This window comes from Vanessa atalanta, chromosome 19, assembly GCF_905147765.1.
Source record: "Vanessa atalanta chromosome 19, ilVanAtal1.2, whole genome shotgun sequence".
Lineage (NCBI taxonomy): Eukaryota > Metazoa > Arthropoda > Insecta > Lepidoptera > Nymphalidae > Vanessa > Vanessa atalanta.
This window is the reverse complement of record NC_061889.1, coordinates 3,219,176-3,241,786: the sequence shown is the minus strand read 5'-3', so window position 1 is coordinate 3,241,786 and position 22,611 is coordinate 3,219,176. Positions and strand designations below refer to the sequence as shown.

Sequence of the window (22,611 nt, the reverse complement as noted above, 5' to 3'; positions counted from 1 at the left end):
TTAATTTTTTGTTACAAATATTAACAGGGACGCTAATGAAGAATGTCTGCGACGACTTATGATCGCGATATGGCCACGAGCACGCATTTATAAACGGAGTTCACAGCGGCACAAATATTGGTGCACAATGTTGGCCCAACATGAAATAATTAATCCATTTATATTTTATTGTTATTAAATTTTAACTACAAATATAGTATTTTGTATGAAAATAAAGTCATATCACTGTATTATCTTATGTATAAGGACATTGACACTTGTTCGATTTTTAAATTTTAATTTATAAGCTCCAGACCTTCTTCATAAGAGAAGAGGAGGCTGTTTAGCAGTGACTATTTTGTGATGAGAAATTTTCAGTAGCAGCCCCAAGTAAGCATTTTGACATTACCTTCCTATGCCTCGGAGAGCATGCATGGCCGTTGGACAAGCGTCTAAAGTTTTTTCGCTAGTCTTCAATTGATCTTGGTGTATCGTGATCAAAATTTGTTCAGAAAAACATTGAGTATTTATAAATTTAATTACCGTGTGATTGATAGATAGTTAAATTTAAAATTAATTATTTTGGGTAACTTTGTATATTAAACTAACAAGTAAGTAAAAAAGTAAGTTTTCCTTCATAGCTGATAAAATCCTCTGATATTGATATTCTTTAAATAGATTAATGTATGGCTATTTTCAATATAAGGGACACCTCAGATGTTGTGATTAGCATCGCATCGGCGACATAAAGACTCGCTAATACCTTTTACGTTGACAATCCGTGGATAGGAACGACCGGCTACCATATATTTTTAGAAAGAAGATCAATGTCAAATAGAGACATATTTTATGAAATTTATCTCACATCATAACAGATACAGGATAACTGTTTTAGGAATCATAAAAACATTCTTTTATTTTCAATGATTGCTTGAGTTTATTTTAGAATCATCACTATTAAAAGATTTCCATTTTCAAATCTTATTTCAGTTACTGGTACAATTAAAAAAAAAACACACACATATACGCATTTGATTTTTTTAGTATAATAACATTAATGAAAAAAAATCTTATTTTCAATTGTGCCGTATATATATCTCTAGACCATACACTGGTATATCACAAAAACCGTGCAGTTTTAACATACAAAGCTTAATTACTAATATTGATGCGTTGATATGGATGATTATTTATTTGAATAGAATTCGGTAATCTCTGTGAAATCAATCATTTAATTCCACAAATGAAACGATACTATGACAAGACATGATCGTGATTTTAATAACCAAACTCTTTACGTAGATTTTTTTGATTCAAAGACTAAGTCTATAAAAGACGAAATTATTATTAACAAAAAAAAAAAAAAAAACGGGAAGGCCGAAAAAGGCAAATATATTAAAGATTAATCATATAATAAGTAAATGTTAATAATAAATAATAATAGTAAATTATATGTTTTACGATATTCAATTCAATGTATAAGAATTGAAACATATTACAAAACTAACGAGGTTTTATATAAAAATAAGGCTTTCCTTAAAACCGGTAACCGGAAAAATATTTTACTCCGTAACTTGGTAAAATTTAGCTTAGAATAAATGTGTTCACACTAAGAGCAAATGTATTTTTATTTTTTTTAAACACCATGTATGTCAGTTCACACATACGACATAGTAAAAAATATTATCGAAAGTGCAATCGACCACAGGGCATGTAACATTATGCGTCCTTTTTTTCACCGAGCGCGTCTTGTACCGTATTTGTTTCTGTCATAAATATTTAAACGAAATACTTTAATCATTTCCCTTGTATTATTTCGCTCACCCCGACTGTACGGCTTGGAGGTAAAAAATAAAGGGACCAATGTCACGGTATCATCGAAAGGTAAACTTTGTTCAACATGCCAGAGGTGTTAAACCTTTTTCTGTTACTTTTTGTTTTTTTTTATGCGGTTTTCAAATTTCACAACATAATATGTAAGTAACAGATCATAAATTAATTTTCAAGGAGTCGTTTTAGAGCTTATTCTATTTCGCTGCTTGATACACGTCGCAGAATCTCATTCACCACAAACCAAATGACGAATAGAGCGTCAGACCGACAGACAGATAGACAAAGTTACTTTGGATTTATAATTTTAGTATAGATTGTCAAATATATTTTTATACTCTTGTATTCCAAATGACTGGATGGAGATTTGTAATTAATAATCGAATTAATTTTTCTTTAAGCATATTTTTATATACATCACGTGTTTACTAAAATATTTAAAACTCCTTTAAAGTAGAAAACTCGGTTGCAAGGAAAACTTTTACAATTCTTCAATGTACTTCGGCCCTGACGCATACGTCTCTCACTTCGCATAAATCCTCATTAAGCGCCCCCGGGTTTATGAGCAGGTCCCACTGCGATAGTAAACCGACTTATTACTATTGTATTACCCCAGACTTTTGTTGTATCCTGAGTAAGGTTGTGACGTCAGTGAAAATGTTTGCAATATCTGGTGAAAGCATGTTTAGATGAATTTAAATGTTACATATAAAAAGTGACATATATGTATGTGGCCTCTATGTATTGATTTCTTATATATTTATAATTTATTTGTTACTTTATCGTTATTATTTTTTTGGTGTTTTTTCTATAGATTTTATATGGAAACAAAACAATTTGAGAGGAGAGTAATTAATATTCACCACTGGTAATAACTAAAACAATTTTTATAACTTAAACATATATAAAAACGTTGATATGAAACAGACTACTCAACAAAACAAAATTGAAATCAGGAGTTAGGAATTAATTCATCGTAATATTCATCCTTATTTTAAAGATAGAAGAATCATCGATAACTTGTCTATGGTATAGAAATTATCTAAGCTTTTGAGTCTATGGTCTGAGTAAAACCATTGAACCTTGAGGCGTTTTAGATATTTGTTCGGATAATGCATTATTTAAACGCAAAAAATTAAAATTTCTCTCCATATCAATATTCGATATCAATTTGCATAATCATTTTAAGTAGGTGATCAGGTTGAAGAGGTTTTTTGTTTTGTTTATGTTTGCGATGCTTTCTTCAAAGCGTCGTACGTTTGGCAAGATTCTAAATAAATTACTGTTTTTATGTATGAAATCTTTATTAAGCGTATAATTTTAAGATATAAATGTTATTTGGGATCGAAGAAAGTACAACGATTCTTTCAAATTTGTGTTTAAAAATTCGAATGAAAACGAAAAAGGTACATCTTTGAGGCACAGTTACGATAATTCTCTTGTGATTTTATTTTGCGATTTATTTAAGCAACAGTAGGATTTTATAAACAATTTAATTTAAATTTTAAGTTTATATTTATAAGAATTATATTTTATTTATTATTATTTTATTCGTTAAAAAAGTTTTTCTAAATTTACATTAAATTCGGTAAAATTTTAATCTGAAAGGTACCAGAAGTGTGCTTAATAAATGGTAACAGTATCCGTAGGGTAGAATTACACACATAAATATAATACACAAGTCGTGTAGTACTCGTAATACACAAAATATTCTCAACTAATAATTTTGATAATAGTTTTGTTGTTGCTTAAATATGAAACCACTGCCCACAAATATATATAAAACAGCCCAATATTTTTCGAAAACATTTCCTGACAAAATACAAAATTCCATACCAAAATATCAAAACGAAGAAAGTCGCGGGTTCGTACACAATAAATATTCTTTTCTTTTCTTGTAAACAGAATACTATAGACCACTTCCATCATTTGCGGATAAATAATTGACAGCGCGCGACGGGAGTCCCAATAGTTTATATATTATTCACTGGCTGCGGCTGTTCAACCGTATTACCCTAATATCGGAGATATATTCCGATGCTGTGACTAGAATGCGTGTACTGTAGATGTAGAAAGCCATGTTATGACTAGTTTTCCAAGATTTTTTTTTTTTGTTATGACTAGAACATTCTAGATCAAAGATCATCGGACCTGTTCTCTTTTGATGTAAATAGCACTTAATTATTTATTTTATTGAAGACCTTGCTCAAAACTAAGTCTTGCTTTTGGAAAAAAATAGTGTGAATAAATATCCATACTTAGTTTTAAGAAAAAAAAAACTTAGTTACTAATTACACATATTGTAAATATAGGCAATAGCTATTGATATTCATTAATTTAATATTCTATGTTAACCGTAAAGTTTCAAATCCTCAAGTGAAGAGGTTAAAACGTGTTCAAATTAATGAATCATTAATATGGCTATGATTACAGATTATTATTCGATTACGGCATACCCACACATGGGGACGGATCCTATAGGCATAAGTGCAAGAGGGTTGCGAATTTTCCGGAGGGCGCTTGCAATGTCGCCGCATAAACACGTGGCACGCCGCGACGGACGCAGGCCTAGCCGCTCCAAGTTCGAACTCCAAAACTTCAGTTGTCACTCTCCAAAAAGGTTTTAGTGCTGTCAAAAAATAAAGTTATATTTAAATTTTAAATCATTTCATTCGATTCTTTTACATTGTGCGGTTGAGATTAAAGTGAAATTAGCAACTTAAAATAAATTTATAGCAACAGGAAGACATTAAAAATCTTTTTTCGCGGTTACATCGGGCTTAGTGACGCGAAACGAGTCTGTGATCGATTGCTTATTCGCAACGTCCCGATTAATCACTCGCAGGCCATATTCGATTTATTGTGGTATTTGACGTTTTGAGGAGTTTTCTTGGAAATTCGCGATGTGGGAGTTCGTTTTTTTGCTTTAAATACCGACCGCTTGTAATGAAGACATTTGTATTGACTTGTCGACCACGTAAATGAAAGAATTTAAAACTTATTCGTAGTATGTCCTGTAATTAATTATAAATTTTTTATGATCACTTTGAGGGAATTCGGACTGCAATGGTACCAAGAAAGAAAAATTCTTGTTACAAAACAGATTCAATAGGACTTTTTTAATCGCTGCTAAATCAATAATTGGAGTTACTCAGAAAAATTATTATGAATATAACCTTTTTTTTAAATTAAGCGTAATAATTATAATATTATTACTTTTTTGTATATATTCTTAATATTTTGTTACCGAAACAGATTTGTCTACAAGTATACAAACAAATTATTAGTATAAAAATAATTTATTAAGGAATATTATATTAATGCAAGTTGTAAAGAAATCAACTTATTAGTTTAATTTATTGTGAAAACCAGCTTTAATATCAAACAAATATTTTACAAATGTATACATTACATACTCAAGTATTGTAATTATGTAATTAATGAAATGCTCCAAGTAGGTTTATGATGCATAGCATCGAAAGATAAAAAAAGTTTTATTAGCATTGATCTATTACTTTGAGACAAGTGATATTATAATTCGATGAAATCTGTTAAATAATAGTGAAATGGAAAATTAAGTTTTTTTATTTTGACAATGGACTGCAAACCCGTCAGGGAAGGTGTAGTACCTTCATTCATTACATACTAGTGAGTCTCCGAAACTTCACGTTTATTCAGAAGATATTTTTAGGAATTTCGGAACGTATGACAGGTTTTTTTTGAACTAATTTAAACATTATAAACTGTAATTCAATCATCTACATTTGTCGTCACAATGTAAAACAATCCTTAGTATTTCGACAAGTGCCAATGGGAGGTGGTGACCACCAACCATCAGGTTATTATAAATAAAAATATATATAAAACAATGACTATATATTTGCATGTGAAAGTAATAACTTATTTATTACGTAATATCATAATATACTTTATTTAGCGAGTAATTGTTAAAGACTGAATTAAGGTTCTGTTCAATTGGGTCTTGAAAGCTTCATAAATGTTTTTATGATATTGTTGTTTAAAAACATTTTTTTTCCTTTAAACCACGTATGGCATAATTACAAATAAATATAGAAACGTCGTTTACAACTTTTCCATGACGAATTAACTCTGTCCATTGATCTTGCCGACATCGAATAACAATCGAGAATAAATCGGAATCGAATCGAAGTCGGTGGCGATTGTTGACGGCTAGATCGATTTGTGATCGGTCTCTGATTGATGCTACTTTGCTGAGCTAATCTTGAACCAAGATGCTTAAATTACCATGATTTTTACAATTAAATCATTTAATTTATTTGAATGCATATTGATAACGTTATTAATGATTTTTAATAATAACTGGATGTACCTAGTTATCCATTTTATAATTAAAGAAAAAATAAAATGTCTGTGAAAAATCTAATAAAACTGGCAGAATTTGTAAATTTATTTATAATTTGTTGTTTTAAATATTGACTACTTTAATGGAAGGAAATGGAATTAAGAGTATCAGAATGTGTTGATCGCACTATAATGGGTTAAATGTCCAAGGAGTTTGAATATATAACCTGGATATATCGTAATCGCCCGTGCTTCCTGATTTTCTGCTACTTATTTATTTGTTACTAAATATTGTAACATCAGTTATTATAAGAATTTTAGTAGGACAAACAATCACATTGACTTTTTAAATATATTATTGATCTACATATCGATTCCTGCTTTTATTGCATAGACACAAAGGAGCAGTAGCCACATAAAGAACCTAATTATTTCCGCTTTAACTAGATATCAGCTATTCAAAATCGAGCCCAATTCCGTATCACCGCATGTTGGTGCGCAGCGGGCGCTAACGACATCTTGTGCGCTAAGTGGAACCTTTGTGGGATTCGATTCGGTCGAAACATTCGGCGGCTTTTCTGTCAACTAGCTAGCATTTAGTGACGGTTGCGGTGTATTTTAAATTTGGAATGCGTGGTTTTTGTTGCCAGTACTTACCAAAAGACCTCCTTAGGTTTTATTGTGGTGGTGACCGCCCGCGACCTCCGCTTCTAATGGTACGTCGTCCTTTTTTGTAAGGAAATTTAAGTAGATAACTAACTTCGATTTTTTGCAGCAATTATACCTACTTCGGCGATGATTGAGAAAAAGTGAATAAACTTTAAATTATTCTTCGAAATATATAACTTATTGACATAGTGGTTGGTGTAATATAGTTCTTTATTGTTCAAAATGTATGCGGTGCCAATGATGAACTTTTGTGCGCCATATCATTTGGCAGGGCATTATGGACCTCATAGCTCTGGTATTACAGAACAATATTGGATGTAAGTATAAAGTTATATTTTAAAGTGTGTTTAATCATCATTTTTAAAGTCATCTCGTTTGTTCATTTTGTAATACTCTGTTTTGACTTTGACCGAAGATAAAAAGAGATTTTATTTTAAACGCAATTAAAATGTTCTTATGTCAATTGTCCACTATACTCTGTATTCTATGATTTTAGTATGAACAAACACTGATTAAACTTAAAATTAAAAGTTAATTATATTTATCAATTGGTAATCACTCCAGCCATAACCACTCCTAAAGATCATTGCTGATTTAAATTCCAATATGTGCAATATTGGAATTTAAGTCAAGAGACCATATTTTAATATGAAGTTCCGCCATCTTTGTGAACTTCCTATACGATAATGTTGTCTTAGATTTTCGCGATTATTACACATTGAAATAAAACTAGTTTTTAACGGATTTAATCGCGTATATTAATTATTTTAACATCCCGACGTTTCGAGCACTTTGCAGTGTTCGTGGTCACGGGCAGACTGCAAAGTGATCGAAACGTCGGGATGTTAAAATAATTAATATACGCGATTAAATCCGTTAAAAACTAGTTTTATTCCTATACGATATTAAAATAAATGATACATTATAACAATTATTGTTTTTAGAATGCGATCATTGGTTCCTATGATCGAATTAAAAAAAAAAAACACTGATACAAATCTACATGATTTCTGAGTGTTATATGATACAAATGATATTAATATCAAGCATTTTTTTATTAATAAATCGCTTCCTGGCCGGGTCGCTAATAAAAATTAAAAAATTTAAATCAAGGTGATGCAATTTTTGTTTAAAATAACTCTGTTCTGTGGTGAAAAAAACGTTTTTGTTACAGGAAACCGTCGGTAGATGGAGTGAGCAATGCTGCTTCAGTTAACAGTCGGTAAGTAATAAATTTTATTTATTGTTTTATTTTATTTCATAGAAATAATTATCAAAAATGATTTTATCAGTTTGTGTCAATGATTTTTTTTTATTTAACAATACATTATTAGCAAATATATTTTTCAATAAGGAGTAAAAATCTTTATTAAATAAGTTGATATCGAACTTTAAGGATTGTCTAAAATATGCGTAGTACCGGATAATTGGATATCAAAAGAATTACAACACATGTATATATTAATTATTACATTATTAATAGTAATATTTAATCTTCGGTTGCTAGATGGCGGCACATGTATTTTAAATCGCGCTATCGTTTGTTAGCTTTAAATAATCAGTTATGTATGTTTATTTTGGCTGCTTTAATTACGATCGGTGACGCTATAGTCCTATAAAGCTAGCACGTTTACTTAAATATAGTAATAAAATGTATTAGCACAAAGAACAAATACTTTTAGTCAACATAGTACCTATATTATGATTGAGAGTGGTCTCTAGTTGCTTTAAAAATAATGTAAATTACAGTGGAATCCGTTTATAATGACATCGAAGGGAATCGACAAACATGTCATAATAACCGGACGTCATACAAACCGTTTTGTGAAAAAAATCATACATATATGTATAAATATATATATATCTATACTTATGTATTTTAATTGAGAAACATAGTATATTCAATCCAAATGAAAATTTCACGTAATAAGTACATACGATACACATATGTATGTATAGGTATGCATTAAAAAAAAATAGTATTTTAAAAATATATTATTTAAATTTTTTAATGTAATCTATAATTTATGTCTGCTTTTGTTTTTTTTTTCATTTTTTTGTAATAACAGTCTCTACGTACGATAAACGATTGGTCAATATAGTCGGAGTCATTCTACTATAGTATATATCACTAATATGGACAGGAGTTTACATAACCGAGGCATCACTGGTTATTTAGTATCAAATTATTCTAATAATATACATTAACTTAATGATATAATATAGTAAATATTAACTAAATCTTGTTTTATAATCGAAGGGTAACAGTCGACGCACTCGCAGCCTAAAGCTGTTTTCTAAAGCAATCTGCATATCGCTTCCGAATCGATTTCTATCGAATTTCGAGAACGACCTCAAAATCCTTCGTATCCGATAATCCAATCTCTAAAAATGGTAATTTCCGATCCGCTGTTCTCACGGATGAAACAAAGGATCACTAGTGAAAAAAATTGTCAAGAGTGAGTCGTTTTAAAATAATTCATTGTAACTTTTAATTCGCACTTTCGGCGAATAAAAAATAATAATTAAAAAAAAACTAAAATAAATGACATAAGGAACTACAAAGTAAAAACTTATATGTGTATATAATTTTTTAACTGGGCATATTGTACAATTATTAAGCATACTTGTGATTTTCTTTTTAGGCAATTCATTAATTTATCATCATTTTTATACTTTTATTTGGTTTGAAGATTGAACAGTGATGTTATTTATATATTTCAAAACTTAAATTAATGGTGGAGCGTAGTATTATACATATGTATAAGAAATAATTTGGGAATGAAAATAATTCGTAAAGAAAAGAAGTTCCCTCTACAATGTACAGAACAGTTTTTTGTAGTTCACTTTTGATTAAAAATCTCAATAAAACATCAGTTTTATTACATTACCCAGTGAACCCTAAAGTTCCAATGTATTGAAAAGGGAAAAAGAGACAATATCCAATCACAATTATGTCGATCGGTGTAATTTGACGTTCGGTTCGTATGACGTAAAGGAATAAGGATAAAATTAAAGGTGCGACTCAACCTTTATTTTTCTAATAATACATATTTTAACAACAAGACAATACTTTGCGGTTGTTACTTTTATAGATTAGATTACTATACTTCTATAGATTCGTTTGTATGTATGTTCTTTCATATGTCAAATACAGTAACTAACTTATGTTACGAAGATTTTTGGTATGGATATAATTAAAATTACTACTAGTATGACCGACTTAGATAATAATGTTATTAGTTTTTATGGTTGACCGCGTTATCTCAGGAAGTACTTGTCCTATTTTTGTTTGATAGTTCGTTATTTTTTAAATTAGTAAAAAAGTTATATATGTCTGCGCTGTTAGAAATATTTACCAACTCTACATCGCCAATGCGATCCTACCAAACTTGGGAGCTGATGGATGAAGTTATGACCGTTGTATCTGCAGTTACACTGGCTCACCCATTAAATCGGAACACAACAATGCTATGTATTGCTGTTTGGTGCTAGAATATTTGATGAGTGGGTGGTATCTATTTAGACGGGCTAACCAGATCAAATTCAGACCATTCAGTATGATAGTTCGTGTAATGAGTAAGACTATAGCTTATACCTTTATTCTACGGTTACCTATATATGTTTATATAGGTATATTGTAAATTAATTGATTAGAATCCAAATAAAACGCATGTGTATGTTGAACACACATACACAAATACAACTATAAAGCATATACAAATACAAGCAACTATAAATATAAAGCATAAATATCAGTCAAAACTTGCACTTTACTAGAATTTATAAAATAATTTCCAAATGGAAAAATAATAATTAAAGAATGTTTTTAAAAATTTTACCAAGAAATAGTAAGAGAAAATCGATCAAAATGTAGATTATAATCGAATTATATTCATTAGGAAAAATCGATTTCCATAATACCATCATAAATCATAATTAAGATAAAAACATCAACAAAATATTATTATTATATAAACAAAAGAATAAAATTGCCGTTATTTTTAATAAAAGTTTATATTTGTGCTTATATAAAATTAGTATAAGTTTTTTATGTATTCTAGAAGAATAGCTTCACACGAATGCAATTAATTAATAAAGAAAATTATATTATATAAATATAACTTATACCCTATATCGCTCGGGAATAATGTAGGTAACAATCAGTGAAAAAAAAAGGTTCATACGCAAAGAAACATATGTAACCTCTTTTATAATGTTAATATAAATAAAGCGAATTATATACGTTTGTTTAACATTTTAGTCCAGTAATCTCCGGCTTAAGACACTGGCGAAAAATAATGAAAAACCACACTCGGATAAGCCAGCACAAATTAGATCTTTGTTCGTTGGGGTCACATCCACCCATTACTGATATTATATGTTATCTTACATATTATATATAGATACTATATTAACATTTTTTAATTAGATTTCTGTATATATGTTTGAGTTACCTATATATAGATATTTGTATAAATTGATTAGTTACTTTTTAATTAAATACTATTAAATTGTTATTTATTCAGCATGAAGGTTAACTTGTTCAGCCATAGATCATTTAAAATTAAAAAAAAATTAAAATTGATTTCTGATTTTAATCATGCGACCACAATGGATGTTGTGCCAACAATTAATTTACGCTTAAAATAAACAATCACATTGAATTTGGTGGTAGGGCTTTATGCAAGTCTGGGTAAGTACCACAATGCGTCACTTATTATATCATCTACCAACAGTACTTATTGTTGTACGTATTGTTGTGTTGCATTTGTCGTGTTGGCAATGTAAGTAGTGGTCAATATCTCTCACAGTATATATGAGCGGTGACCTTCAGCGATTTGTATCTTAAACCGCCTATATACTGTAAATAAATGAGGAAAAGCCGAATCATATACATAATAGTACAATTTATTAACAATTCCTGTGCACACGTTTTTTTTAGGACTGCAATGTTAATATTTATAAAAATAATTGTAGGCTTTTCTAACTTCAAAAATCACTAATATCAATTTATACTAAAACACCGATATTTGAAAAATATATTAATTAAAGACATGTTGTCCCTTGTATAATTGATTACTTTTATTGATTTTATAAATGTAACAATAATACTGACTTACATGTCCTGTCACGTTTCCAGAGTAAAAATAATGAAATCATAAATTCTTAAAAACTCTTTTTATTGTATCCCGTTTTATAGTATTTTTAAGTAACGAGATGGCTCATATGGTAGCACTAAGTATCATTTATATAGAGTATATGTTGGGTACATAAACAAACTAAAATATATGTATATATATAATTAATAACTAAAAACAAACAAAAAAGTAAAAATAAAATTGCCATAAAATAAAATTAGAAATTTAAATTTCTATTATAATTAAACGAACCGCAATGTCGTTAACCTTTTAGTAAAACTAAAATAAAGACCCAATTAAATTACTTCTATTTTAGTTATAAGCAAATTTAACCCATATTAATCGATTATTAATGAAATGTCTTGAATAATCGTTTCATCGGTACATATTTACATATAATACGACGTCCAATAAGATAGCCATTTACAAACAGACAAACGCAATGTGATCATTTTGTTGATACATATTCTTTAATTACGATCGTTTATGGTATGCTGGGGAAACACAGGTATTTAGGTTATATTTAATTTTAAAATATCATAAAAATATAATTCCCGTTATATTATGTTATTGTTTTTTTATTTATTAGCATATCTAACGAGAAAACTTTTAAATATTGTATGATATTTTTAAATAAAATAAATATTTTATTACATTCATAACATATTTTTTTATTCAACTGACAGTCCGTAAATGTTGCCAGAGCTTAACAAAACTAGAATAATTCCACCGCTGTTTTCAATTTTTCTTATCTTCATTTTACATCTCACAATTTCTAATAACAAGCACAAAATAAATTTTATTTGAATGATAGAACTACAAAAATATCTATTTTTGGTTTATGTGTCGGGTGAATCGAATCATACTAGTTGCTAATTATTGCTTGAAAGAAACTCGACCTTCTGTTATACCATGTACCAATTTTGAAACGATGTAGCATTTAGTTATTTTCAAATAAGCCTATCTTTGTATCTACTAAAAATAGCAAGATGAAATAGAAACAAAATTATTTAACGTTATTTGTGCGTTAGTTTAATTACAACTTTAAGCAATCTTATGAGTTTCGACGAAACTGAGTATAATATTTTGTTGCTAAACTATTTATACAAAAAATGTATTTTTCTACGTTTGAAGATCGAATTTCTTGGGGATTTTAGATAAAATTTAATCAATGTTGTTAAGAAACTATATTTTTATTTCAGTTGAAGCGAAAATTCAAATAAGTTTATATGTACATTATTTTATCTATAAACGAATCTTTTCTTTTTTCTAGTAAACAAATAATTAAAACAAAAATACATACTGAACACCTTACCAAAATACTAAATGTATGGACGCAATTATATTGAAAATCCTTCATAAATTTAAAGTCCAAACGTAACAAAACATATACATACACTTTGTCATACTTACAATAGTAAACATATGACATAGCTTGTTCAAGATCTCTAGACGAATATTTTAAACTGAAAGTCATAAACATAATTATTTCGAATACCGCTTAACTCGATTTGTATCTACAATCATAATATTCCTTAGCATCGTAAATTCTATACGCGGCGCTCATTAAAACATAACCTAAACCATCGGAGATAAATCTTATAACAATAGTTGGGAGTAATTACTGGATGCCTAGTAAGGGACAAGAATCGACTAGATCGGTATCGATACTCGATGTATCGATTCCTTATTCGATTCAACTGCTTTATTGTTATTGTTTTAATCAAAATGTATTTGCATACGATAGTTATGAGTCGGGATGAACCCTGTAAGTTATGGGTGTTCAAATGGTATTTTTAAATTGGTTGGAAAAATAGAATGCTTTGCGTAATGTATGGCAAATGTTTAAAATTAAACGTTTTTTGCTATAGTTTATACGTTTGTGTTTAAAAATTAAAATGGTTTTTTTTTTTTCTTTTTTTAAATTAGGAAGATAGACTAAGGTACATGATGGTAATAGGTCGCCATCACGGATATATGTCACAATATGCAACACAATATACTACAAGATTATATAGAAGCCATTAAACTAAGAATTGAATTGAAGATTATATAGATAATAAAAAAGCTTGGAGTCAATGCTTGTTGATTTCCAGGCAGGATATATAAGATACATATATAATTGTATTTAACTAATATGACTGTATTTTTAGATGTTGAAAAAGAGTAACTACTGAGTTTCTTGCCGGTTCTTCTCGGAACATCTACATTCCGAACCGGTGGTATTTTAACTTAATATAGTTTGTTAAATGACTATTCAAAAGTGCTTGTAAAAGCCTACTCGATTAAAGTATGTTATGATTTTGATTTTTTTTTAATAACAAAACCTTACCTCATATAACAACCAATCAAATGAGCTAAGATACTGTCCCTGTTATTATCCTGGCTCACTCATATTTTAAGCTGGAATACTTCATAAGTATTATTGATGTTTGTTTCAATTGATCCGTTTATTTGGCGGTAGAATAACAAATACCAGATTATTGGCATATGTAGCCAATATAGGTACGTCTTACGGATCAACGTAAAGTATTTCCATCGGATACCACAGAACACCTCACGCTTTCTAAGTTATATTTTAAAAATTCTCTGTTTTAAGTTCGCGTTAGTCCGAGTTTATGATTTAAGTGTTCGTATGTAGATTTTCATTGAATATGATTCCATAGTTTTTTTAAATATAAAATAGATGAATAATTTTCGGGTAAAAGTAGCAAATATTTTATTTTTATTTTAGTAAAATAAGCATATAAGCGTATTTCCATCGTGTATAATACATTTAAAAATTTGAAAAATCTCCATGTCAAGGTTTCAACAGTTAGCTTATTATGTGTAAATGTTCCAATGTACATTTTCATCAAATTTGACGGCTCAGTTTGTAACAGTAGTTATCACTTGTTTAATATGAGTAAATTTCGAACATGAATTTTTCGATTTCATAATTACTAACATAAAACAATACCTTCTTCGAGATGAACAATTTTGACATTCCTATCTTTATATCGCTAGACGTTTCTGTAATAGTATTACTAGATTTGATGAGCAGTCACTGAAATACCTTCAATATATCAAACGCAGCTATCTCTATTTAACTTGCATAATTTATACATACGTCCATCCCTCTCGCACTTCACGGGCACGTGACCAGCGTACAAGCAACGTAAAGTTTTCCCTACTTTATGGCAGTTTCCATGAAAAATCACCTGGCCGGGTACGGCGAGCTTGCCAAACGAGCTCCCGGATATAATCGTTTGACTATAAAGCTTAGGAACATTCTTGGCTGCATTTTGAAATACTTTCGGCTTATTCGGCCGGAATAAATAACTATGTAATGAGAAAAACATTTCGGACTCTTTTTTTTTTTGGGATGAAATATTCAATGTTTTTATGCGATTGGGTTAATGAAGGTAGTTTAAACTCTGAAATGTAAATCATTATTTTATCATTAGCAGCCTGTAAATTTCCCACTGCTGGGCTAAAGGCCTCCTCTCCCTTTGAGGAGAAGGTTTGGAGCATATTTCACCACGCTGCTCAAATGCGGGTTGGCGGAATACACATGTGGCTGAATTTCGTTGAAATTAGCCACATGCAGGTTTCCTCACGATGTTTTCCTTCACCGCCGAGCACGAGATGAATTATAAACACAAATTAAGCACATGAAAATTCAGTGGTGCCTGCCTGGGTTTGAACCCGAAATCATCGGTTAAGATGTACGCGTTCTAACCACTGGGCCATCTCGGCTCAAATGTAAATTTCATTATTAATTTAAAATAATAACTTCAAGATTAATGTTTCTATTCAAATAAATGTAAAGCTATCTTTGTTGAAGGGTATCGTTTTTTCGTTTTATATAACACTTTATTATACATACCATCAACATAAAATCAGAACTTAAAATAAAAGTCAAGTTTGAATATGGAATAGATGTCTTCCACCCAAAAAGGCAGGAATAATAACATAGACAGGTAATTTACAGACACGTACATTATTAAAAAAAAAACTAAATAAAAATATCCTTTGTTTTATAAAAAAAAAACAAGTTTCAATAAAAACTTATTTCTTGGCTTTAAAAAAATTAAGGAATCGTTTAATTTTGTTATAAGTTTGTCATTGTAGATTTAACTATGTAACATAAACATTAAGATTTTTTAGTTGAAAATAAATCGGAATCCAAATATTTGTACTTACATTTTGAATATCGAACGTCGGAAAAATATTTCGCTTTTAAAAAGGGTCTCTAAAAATCTTATTACACGGCCATTGTGCGAGTCCTATGCTCCATTCAATCCGAGGAATGTCAGTGTGAAGAAACGAAAGTGAATAAGTATTGTCCGTGAAGCATTCGTATGCAAATACTTTTCTATAAGGGGATCGCTCTTAGCTGTTTTTTCATATTTAAGGTAGTAACTCCTATTTAAAAAAATATTAGTCTCATATGTGGTTGTGAGTTAATTTTGCGGTTTTTACAGCCGTTGACAATATCTATGAAAATCTTCAACCATTACTAAGATCCGTGGTTATATAATATGTTACCTATATGTACAACTAGATAAAGTTATTATTATGTCAAGTAAAATCAAAATCAAATTCTTCCATTAACCTTTGAGATATAAAGGTGCTATGGACATATATAGCTATATATCATCAGGGATGCTAAAGCACTTTCTAGCCGTAACGGAAACTATTTGATATCTGAAATAAAAATCTATCTGAAATTGTAACTGAATCCGATAAAAAAATTGTTCATTATAATTGTTTTTAACTCTGTTATATATATGTATATATATATGCTAAAATATTTATCATATTAATTTACTAACTAACCTTATCTCATTGGAAAATGAAAATGACACCCTATAACAGAAAAGTTTAATTTATATCCGACTTGTATCTTTCGCGCGAATATATGTTACCTCTTTTAGCATGAGTATGAAGATACAATTTTCTACATATAAACAATTGATGACTCTCATTTGTATTAGAGAGATAGTCTATCCGGAGCCAGTTCCCTTTGTAGCGGTGTAACCGCCTTTAAATATTACAAACACAATCCGACCGTTCTATGCAGAAATGTACCAACCCACAGAATCATAAAAGCTGTTATGATTGAAACGAAAAAAGTAAAGTTATGACAAAAAAAAAATGCTATGAAATATTTTTAAAATAATATGCATAGCATTATAGTTATATACGTGTACAATTGAACAGGGTTACTCTAACTACAAAAGAGATTTTCTCTATGTAAATTATCTTTATCTAATAAATACTACACACATACATACATTTTATAACAAGATTGAAACACTTGTTAGCTTATTGCCTTTAAAATTGAAAATGAATCGACTATAAAGTAACCATGTATATTTTTCTTGAGCACAAAATATATAAAAGAGAAATGATTAATTTACCTTCGAAGATAAACTACGTTTTGCAGATCGTCATTTAAATTCCGGACAACTACTAATTTACAACCGTTTACCTGTTTAATTCGTTTTTATAAACCATCTTATGAATCGCGGTTACAGAAATTATCGTGCAGTATCCGGCAGTAGATTAGCGAGGTTGAATCAAGTCTAACTTCTTGACAGGAGAAAAGATGTACACCCAGCATCATTACGCATACTAGCTGAATTTTTTTATGTCATGAATTGCTTATTTATTTATTTTTCAATCTTATCTAATTTCAAAGTTACTATTTTGTTGCTTAAAATTTTCTCCACCATATTATATGTATGTATGTTAGCAATGTTATTGTTTTCTAAAACCTTTAATCGAATTTAATAAAGTTTTATATTATAGAGTAAAAATATAAAGTAGTAATTAGTGGAAGGTGAAATTTATTGTCTCGATTATAACGCCGTTTGACCCTCGACTTCAGCACTTTAAGTAAATTAAAGACATAACGTGGACATTCCGGAGAAAAAATAAAGCGCGTGCTCGTGAGCGTTCTTAATTTAAATATCTAAATTCTTTACTCGAGCAAAATATAATTTCAAGAAAAGTAAGTCATGTATTCGATTGAGTTTATAATTTCTTCAAACCTATTAAAGTTACGTTAATACAGCAAATTATTCAACGAATATAATATGCAATAAATCGTTACTGTTAAGATTTAATCCTTTAAAACCGCAAACAAGTTTTCTATTTATATTTTTTTAATTTTGGATTCATAGAAGATCAACGGCTAGTAATTTTCTTAACACTGTTTAAAACCCGGTAAGAGAAAAAGTGTCAACATCAACATCCTGTCAAAATCAATGTTGTTTACACCTTTAAAGACGTAAGTTGATGGTGTAACTTTTCCAATAAATAAATAAATAAAAAATAAATAAAACCTTTACTTTCGATGTAAATTTTATTATGTACAGCTCATTTATTTTTAGATTACATTATTTTGCCACGTCGTATCCACAAGCTTCTTACTTATCCACACAATTAAAACGAATTCGTATTGGGTGCATTAATTTATACTTTTTTTTCTTCACACTTTTAATTTGTACGCGCCAAGTGTTTTGCATAAATTCTTTGCTTCGCGAAAATGTTCAGAAGCTCCTCGCACAATTAGGGCGGCGGGTAATTTATTTGTTCTTTATAAGAAAATTCGTTGATTCTCCTTTGTTTCCTTAATTGCCTATATTTTTTTTAAATTAATAATTATAAATACATTGTATGTTATTAGGTTTTGTTTTTTAATCCTAATTTTTTTTTATCTAATTCAGTAAGTTGATGTTTTTCTCGATTGTAGTAAATAAATCTATTGAATTTTATTACAATTTTAAGATACTCGACGAAAGATTATATTTGTTATATACAAGATAAAGTAAATAAATCTAAACGATTTTTACTTTAAAAATAATATCGTTTTCAGATAAAAAGTAAAAGCTGTTACTATATACTATTTTTCAATGATTTCATTTATTATATTTGATTTATTAAGGAGCATTTTATATGACGTGTGTAGATTTATATTCCGCAAAATTTTCCGAAAATTCTAAACCATAAATATGTCAGCCATAACTACAACTTAAAGTAATATCATAATCTTACAACGAAATGCTTTCACATTTCAACAGAGCATTCTAGGGGGCCTAAAAATTATTTTGTCAAACCGAAAAACCGTTACATTGTAATATCAACCTTACTTCAATATATTAAGGTTTAATCTCGTTTCTTGATTTCAATCGTGGTAAATGAAGAGTGTCCCTCCCGGCTATTAGTCCCGGGATCAATTCTCTAATCCCGGGATCGGATGACCAGCGTCATATTATTAAACTGGGATTTGGTCACTTGTAGCACTAATTCGTGTTCTTATTGTTTGTTCTCTTTCAAAAACGTTGGAATTGATTTTTATTTTTAAATTCACAAACTGTCTGCACAAATGAAAACAATTGTTTATTATATTAATTTTGATTTTATGACCAAAGTACATTTTTGAGTAACATCTTTTCTCTCGCTTACTTGCAATCTGTGGTAGTGATTTGAAAAGGGACAGAGGAGGACGAGAGAAAATCTACTGAGACCAAATACACGCAGAAAATATTAGGCTTAAAAAATATTGTTATGTCCGAGACATTGGAAGGGCGAGTTAGCCAGTTTCCAGGCACGAGGGACATAGCATCTTATGGTGGTCGACGTTCTATTGCCAACATTGTCCACATACCGCAAATAATTGAAACTTTATGTATTTGTCATTGACACTGTCATGCCAGTTTCTGGTATTGTGCCACTAACAACAGGTAGCGCTTGGATTGTATCAGATTAAATATAAGCTTCAGTATTCTTTAAAATATATTATACTTATAAATAAAAGTTAAACCGCTAACATAACTTTCAATATATTTTCTACTTTCTACTATATCCACGGTAACATTTCAAACGGTATTAAAAAAAAAAACAAACAGTCTGAAGCCGTCTTAAAAATGTCAAGTATTCATCACAAGGGACAAACAAAAAACTTAAAGACGAGCAAACAATTATTAAGGCAAGGCCACACTGTCTGACGCGTCTCGACCGCGCCTAATTCTCTTATAAATATTCATGTATCTGTTATAGTCGTCATATTGTGATACTTTGATTAAGTGTCTCCTACCCTCGGGCTCCTGATTAATGGAGGACGTCGATTGTTCGGGCGGCGCCTTTGACAGTTGTTTTTTCTCGAATAAGCAATGCTACCGTCGCTTAAATTCGTTTGAATTTGTTGACAATGAATGATGTCACTGGATGTTGGATTTCAAATCATTTTACGGTTTTAATTTTATGTATTAATAAAATCTTGGAACGTTCTAGAGATTTCTTTTCAATCTTAAATTGAAGTCGGATTGAAAGTTTAATCTGTCAACGCTTTATATTTTGCTAGATTCAGTAATACATAATTATAGGGCTTTGTGCGTCCGCACAAGTAAGCAGGGTTGTTTATGGTATATTTTAAGAGAAGCTAAATACTTCATAGTACTATTTATTGGTAACGATACTGACCATAGTCGGTGGACGAAGGTGAAGGATTTGTCTTCAATGTCTAAAAAAAAAATATTCTGAATTTCCTGAAATGATATAAATTTCCTCAGGATGTTTCATTCATTTATCGAACATATAATAAAGTGTACAAAAACGTGTAATTTTTATTAATTGATTGATGTATTTGACTTTTGACGAATTTGTACATCTTTATCAATCAATCCAAAGGTAAACCAAAGAGTATATATTCCTTCATTATCAAGCTTTGCAAGTGAAACATAACTGTGCTTGGACTGTTTTGAATCCGCAATCTTTTTATTCAATTCACTAAAGTATTTCTGCCCTCCCAAAGAGTTCATATATAAATATCATGTTTAAAATTAATAAAACTAATAAATTAAATTAAATTATTCATATCACATCCTCGATAAGATCCGTCATTAAACAATACAGATGAATAACGCTTGTTCGCGTTTATCGTTTATTGTATCAAATTTATCAAGACGATTAAACAAGGAGCTGTCGTCGAGAATAAAACAGAACGACCCTTATATAGCTGGGGGGTGTTTTAAATGTTTGATTTTAATTAACTTCATCAGTCAAGAACAACTCCGGTAATACGTCGTTCGTCTTGTTTCACGTCAACAGTAATCGACGACACTTCGTCGGCCCCACCCTTATGATAACAGCGGTGATAATAAATTAATACTAATTTGCTATGAATTTTAACAAGACTTATGAAATTTAATATAAATAAGGCTTTAACTGGATGGAGTGTTAGTTTTCTTCTAAGTTTTTGTAGTGTACAGTTAAATATTTTGTAGGAATTGAGGCTTCCTAAGCCTTCCTAACTTCAAGCAATTTTTTTGTATATTTATAGTAACTTAAATAAAAATGAATTTTAAATATTGGACAATATCACCTACATTACTCTGATCCCAATGTAAGTAGCTAAAGCACCTGTGATATGGAAAATCAGAAGTAGCGACGGTACCACAAATACCCAGACCCAAGACAACATAGAAAATTAATAAACGTTTTCTACATCGACTGGGCCGGGAATCGAACCCGGGGCCTCAGAGTAGCGTACCCATGAAAACCGGTGTACACACTACCCGACCACGGAGGTCGTCTAATAAAAAGTAACTTAACAGTAATTTTACAATGGTTATAAAGCAAAGAAGTCTAAGACCTTTCTGCTACGAAATATTATTATAATGTACTATATATATTAAAAACATGACGTGTCAACAAATTAACGGATGCTAATACCGCGTCTTCGAGTGAAGACATCAAACTTCAATAATCAAAGTGGAGTCCCAAGCGAGACACGGGGAGATGAACTTGAATGTATAATGTAGAGGATGTTACAAGAAAACCGTGTGAAATTGTATATAAATATAGTTTGAACAATTTGTATGTTATTTGAAGATGATATTAAAATAAGGTTATTACTTTATTGGCAATGTAGGGCTTTGAAAAAGTGGTTTTATTTTATTTTTTATAAGATTCAAATTGGAATATTTCGCTCGTGTTCGCTCGATTATTTGTATATCGAAAGATAGTGTCGCGCTACAAAAGGACTAAAACAAAAGAGACAACTTATTATCTTAGTGTGCGTGACAACTATGTTTGAGACTCGGCAAACGTCATATTATTGTATTAGGGTGCGTGTTATTTTCTTTGACAGTCATATTTATTCATATATAAGTAAAGCCCGTGACTTTGTATTCGTTGAATCCTATTACATCATAAATATTATAATGTATTACCTACATCTACATCCATGTATATTTAATATGTTTTTGTAATTATCACATAAAAGTGTGTGATTTATATTGTGTAAACATTACAATAATTTATACTGGATACGATGCTTATATGTAAAAATACAATTTCACCACAAGTGTTTTTTTATAGATATTATACCTTCTTTTATCTGCCTTTGCCTTAAATTCGACGATGAGATATATATTTTTAAAATTGCAATTTTTATTTCTTATAATAATGTTAGCGTGTTATGTGCCAGTACTTAAGGTATATTAAAACATTAATTATTATCTAAGCAGTGTTGGAATATTTACTCATAAATTATATTTGTAATTAGTATCGTAAACAACGTTCGAAGATTAAATATAAATTGTTCGGAACATTATTGTTAGAATTATAACGTTAAGAACAACGTAAACACCAAGCAAGCGGATTTGCGTAAATAGTT

General features: G+C 29.8%; 1 long non-coding RNA gene across 1 annotated transcript in view; it reads left to right on the top strand.

Moving 5' to 3' along the window:
* The window catches only part of LOC125071519, a 60,938-nt gene extending 52,912 nt beyond the window's left edge, over positions 1 to 8,026 (top strand). Inside the window, exon 3 of the long non-coding RNA XR_007119923.1 lies at positions 7,976 to 8,026. This is a non-coding gene — a long non-coding RNA (uncharacterized LOC125071519). The remainder of the gene's footprint in view (positions 1 to 7,975) is intronic.
* The last annotated feature ends 14,585 nt before the right edge of the window (positions 8,027 to 22,611 follow it).